The following is a 5817-nucleotide window of genomic DNA, read 5'->3' as shown; positions in this document are numbered from 1 at the left end:
TTCATTATAAAAACATTGACGGCTTTGTTTTGTAACTACAATACTTTTAATTATACTCAAAGAACTGAAACCATGAAATCATAATGCATGATTTGATTGTTTTTCCCCACTTGGTTTTTGTGGTCATTATTACTGTGGGTAATACTGGATAAATAATACAATAGTTTTCAGCTCTTTTTTTTTTTTTTTAAACATGCTTTGTGATTTTAAATAAACTGGAAATATATACACAATTGCATTGAAACAATTTATTTACTGAATAAGCTTTAGTTCATTACAGTTACATTTTATAGGGCACTTTTCTAGACACTCAAAGCACTTTACATAGTATGATGTGGGGGGAATCTCCTGAACCACCACTAGTGTGTAGCATCCACTTGGATGATTAGATGGCAGCCATAGTGCACCAGAACGCACACCAGCTATTAGTGGAGAGGAGAGAGTGATGTAGCCAACTCAGAGATGGAGATTATTAGTAGGCCATGATCGTGAAGGGCCAATGGGGTTATATCCCTACTCTTTACAAGAGTCCTGGGATTTTTAATGACCACAGAGTCAGGACCTCAGTTTAACATCTCATCTGAAAAATGATGCTGTTTTTACAGTACATTGTGTGCACATGACTAAAATACAGTACTCATCCTGCATATAAAGATAATTTTGTAAAATCCAGATAAGTTGTACAGGTTTTTATTGTAAAGGGTTTAAACAATTTTTCATGCTTGTTCAATGAACCATAAACAATTATTGCACATGCACCTGTGGAACAGTCCTTAAGACACTAACAGTTTACAGGCGATAAGCAATGAAGGTCACAGTTACAACTTAGGACACTAAAGAGACCTTTCTACTGACTCTGAAAAACACCAGAAGAAAGATGCCCAGGGTGCCTGCTCACCTGTGTGAACATGCCATAGGCCTGCTGCAGGAAGGCATGAGGGCTGCAGATGTGGCCAGAGCAATAAACTGCAATGTCTGTAATGTAATGTTGATGCTCACCTACAAGACCTTGTCTGGAACAGCACCCTCCTACCTCAACTCTTTCCTGAAGGCTTACATTCCCTCACACAATCTGCGATCGATTAGCTTCCGACGCTTAGCAGTTCCTACTCAGCGTGGCTCAAGGTCCCTTTCCAGAACCTTCAAACTAACTGTTCCTCAGTGGTGGAATGAACTTCCAACCTCAATCCGGACCACAGAATCTGTAACCATCTTCAAAAAACAGCTAAAGACCCACCTCTTCCGTGAACACCTAACCAACTCATATTTTTTATATATATATATATATATATATATATATATATATATATATATATATATATATATATATATATATATAAAATAATTATTATTATTTTAATAAAATAAAATAAAATATTGCACTTACACCTCTACTCTGTGCACTTTGCTTCTTCTGGAACTCAGTTAATGGATCTTGAATGGTAGCACTACTTGTATTGTTCTCTGCTTGATATATCGCTTTGGATAAAAGCGTCTGCTAAATGAATAAATGTAAGACACCTAAGACAGTGCTACAGGGAGACAGGAAGGACAGCTGATAGTCCTTGCAGTGGAAAATTACATGTAAACGTCTGCCCCCCCCCTTACCCCCCAAGAACGTGATCGAGAACTTGCAAATGCCTTGGTGGAAGAGTGGGGCAACGTCTCACCGCAAGAACTAGTAAATCTGGTGCAGTCCTTGAGAATGAGATGCACTGTAGTACTTAAAGCAGCTGGACACCAGATACTGACTGCTTGCGCATTGGCCGTTCTCTATCATGGCCTACTAATAATCTCCATCTCTGAGTTGGCTACATCACTCTCTCCTCTCCACTAATAGCTGGTGTGTGGTGTGCGTTCTGGTACACTATGGCTGTCATCTAATCATCCAAGTGGATGCTACACACTAGTGGTGGTTCCTTCTGATTTCTTCTGTTTTTGTGTATATATCATACTAAATAGTTTTAGATCTTCAAACAAAATACAACATAAAACAAAGGCAACCTGAGTAAGCACAATCATGATAACGTTTTTTCAACGTTAGATGTCTTTGGTAAATGTTCTTAGAACGTTAGCTTAAAAACATTATTCTTACATTGTTAGTGGAACGTTTTAAAAACATTACTGCATTAAAAAATGTCATGACATAAAATTAATTAAAAAATACAAACAGATGTACAGCAGAGTAATGCAATTGATAAATAATACACCCTTTCTTGTTTATCATACCAAGTATTAGGTATAGGAAATTAACAAGAGTATGTGGTGGTAAAAGTGTGGGCTAGAAAGGAGTTGGTGATAGTAAATTAATAAAATCCATGTCAAAGACTAGAGGTAAGGAAATTCAATGAGATAGAGGGACAAGAGTGTAGAAACATGGTGTGGTGTGGGGATTTTAATGGGCACAATACATTGTGGGGGAGTGATAGAACTGACAACAATGGACAAATAATAGAAGAGATGTTAGATGAAAATAATTTAGTGTGTATAAATAATGGTGAGTGTACAAGAATAGATGTAAACATGGGGAAAGAGTCAGCACTGGATCTTACACTAGTATCAAACAGCATAGCAGCAATATGTGATTGGTCAGTGTATCGAGAAGGAACAACAGGCAGTGATCATTACCCAGTATGGTGCAGTATAAATATACAGTAGAGGTAACAGTAAGTGTAGAGTGTATAAGTGACAAGTGGAAACTCTGAAAAGCGAACTGGCGAAAATCTCAGGAAGAAAGTAATACATATCTAAGTCAAATATATTTTGAAATGGCTGTTGAAACATTAGAGTACAAAATATATAAAGCAAGGTATAATTTTGGCAGCAACAGAGGAAATTCCAAAGAGTAAGGGGGAAAATAAAAAGAAAGTAATGCCATGGTAGGATGATAAATGCAAGGAAGTAATTAAATGAGTCTTTATTGGTCACATATACATTATAGCACAGTGAAATTCATCTGTCGCATATTACTGGTGGAACCATCGTGGTGGAAGGATTGGCCCCTCAGCAGTATGATACTGAATGTTGCCCAGGGTGCGCCAGGCGCTGTGACGACGAGTGTCATTGGATACTTCAATTGCACCGTACGGGGAGGCTCCTTCCATGCACCCGACCCTGTTCAATACCTACACGAATGACCAACCCAGCCCGCCCCAGACACAACGATTCGTGTATGCAGATGACTTGGCCTTAGCAGCACAGAGCAGTTCTTTTGAAGAGGTAGAGTCGACCTTGTCTGAGGCCTTGAAACACCTAGGACAGTACTATGAGGACAATTGCCTCAGGCCTAACCCAAAGGTAGGAATAAAGCATTCAAGTTATTTAAAAGGACACATACTTTTCAGCACATCATTCAATATAAACAAGCTTAAGCAGAAATAAGGAGGACAGGGGGATAGAAGTGAATGAAACTGCAGTAGCTAACATAGAAAGGGTAGAAATGATGGCAAAAGCTTTTGTTAAAATAAATAGTTCCAATAATTTATCAGGGGAGGGAAAAAGAGAAAGAACAAAGGAAGAGAACATGAATGCATTATGCAGTTCAAATAGTGGAGATGGTTCTTTCAAATAAAGAATATTTAAAGAAATGATTTTTTAAAAATATTATTTGAACTATTTGTGCTGTTGCTATTAATGGCGCTGTTACTATTTTTGCACAACTTAGTGATATATAGTATATAGTAGGTACGTACATGGTTCCGGATGCAGCCCATGTTTAAATAGACTGTTTAAGCAGTCTATTTGCATGTATAGTATGACAAATAATTAACTGCACTTGAAGCTTTTGTAAAATTAAAAATTAAACAACCCAAAACTATATACAGTACCATAACGAAAACAAACTGTATGTTGATACATGAAATTCTGAAGTGAACGTCAGACGGTGTGGCGTGGGGACGTAATGATGTGTGGCATTAATCGATCTATGTTCTATAACATGTAAAATGGGAACATGAAAGGAATATTCTAAAAGCGACCCATGTAAACACCTTAATCACAATATTGTCTTATTCAGAATAAGGTCAATAATTAGATAATTGCTTTCCGTTCCATTCCCTCGTTATATAACTGTTCTCTTAATCTTTTTCTAAGGATATAAAAATGTTCTTCAAAACATTATTAGAACATTCCATTCCTCGTTATATAAACTTTTGTACATAGTGAAAATTAAATGTCACAATAACGTTTTACATAACCTTTACATAACAAGTGAATGAAACATTGTAATAACATTTTGGTAGCTACAGAGAGGTTGGTCTCCGGGGGGAAAGCAGGACCTTGCGCTTGCGGCGCTGAGAAGTGGACTGGAGTTGTCTCTGTTAAAATGATTGAGTGGTGCAAGAATGATGATCATTTTGTACCGGAACCTGGAAGTTTGCATCACACTGGTTCCCTCGACAAAAACCCAATAGGATTTTCCGATAGGCTTTTGGATTATCTGAAAAAATAAGCTCTGTGGTCAAAAAAAGATTAAAATACTAACATGTTTTAACCATCAAGATAATTTCACAAATGAACACAACTTTTCTGAAGTTTGAAGCCTAAATACAATCTCCAGAAAGAAAAAGCTAACCATATGCTATAAAAGTCGAGGTCACTCGACTTCAACGTCACCATCACCAAGCTTCCGACAATTTTTTCCAAACTTGATTTAACACAAGTATAATAATACGGACTTACTCACTAGATGAATCTTCATGCACACTGTTTTTTGGGAATTGTGCCCATGTTGCATTATTTTTGAGAAAATTCCATTTGTTTATATGTGCATCTCTTTTGGATTGTTTTTCTTTGGGAATAAAGAAGTTTTATTTTGATCTAGTTTTAAAGTTTCAAAAAATATGTATGTTTGATAATTGTGCCTCTAAAGCTTATTATTATGAGGTATGTTTAAATTATTGTATACTGCGCATGCATACCCCTGGCCGGTTAAAAAATAAATAATTTCCACGTCAAATATTTTGCGCTTGTGTTCACCACAGACCTTATTTCCGGCTTTTAATAAAAATCTTATTCAAAAAACCCACAGACTTCAGGAAGATGGAACTGGAAGGGCTAAAATGCTAACTCATTTCCAGGTTTTGGCATACAAAATGACGTCATCCCTGCACCACTCTATAGCAGGAGGAGAGGGAGGGGCTGCAGTGGGGAGTCATATATTGAGTGAAAGGGTTGTATTCGTGTTCTATCAAAAAATAAACACTTTAAAGTTATTTAGTGATTTTGTATTTATTTACTTTTTTTTATATAAATATAATTCAAGCACTTTTTAAGCACCACTAGATAAAAAATAGCTATTTTCAAGGTTTTCCAGTACTTAAATTTCAAAAAGCCAAATTCAAGTACTTCAAGCTCCTTGTACAAACCCTGATGAAACTCATAAAAAAGAATTTGAGGCTCTTGAGTTTTTATTCATAGGAACTGTAACAGAATTCTTTCCCTTTGTCATATAACTGTTGTCACAAAGAGCAAATTTAAGACGAGCCACAGGATCTATCCTTGTGATATCCATTTTTAAAATGGAGCTTTTTTAACATGTCAAAACTGAAATCACTGGTTGACTGACACGACAAATGTACAAACAAGGATTTCACTGTGATGGACTGACCAACAAATGAAATAGAAAGCTGGAGGGTGCGAGACATTCCTATCTAATCTAGCTATCCAATTTACTTGAGTTGAATTCTAAGAAGGCATTCTCATGAGAATCAGTTCTGCTACATTGAAAGAGCAAACTAGAGGATACTAATTAACAAAAACTAATATGCACCTGCTGCAAATTTAAGCTGATCAGCATTGTGATAATAAATGTATTTT

The sequence above is a fragment of the Ictalurus furcatus genome, chromosome 3 (assembly GCF_023375685.1).
Source record: "Ictalurus furcatus strain D&B chromosome 3, Billie_1.0, whole genome shotgun sequence".
Classification (NCBI taxonomy): Eukaryota; Metazoa; Chordata; class Actinopteri; order Siluriformes; family Ictaluridae; genus Ictalurus; species Ictalurus furcatus.
The sequence above is the reverse complement of the archived record's forward strand: the minus strand, read 5'-3'. Positions refer to the sequence as shown.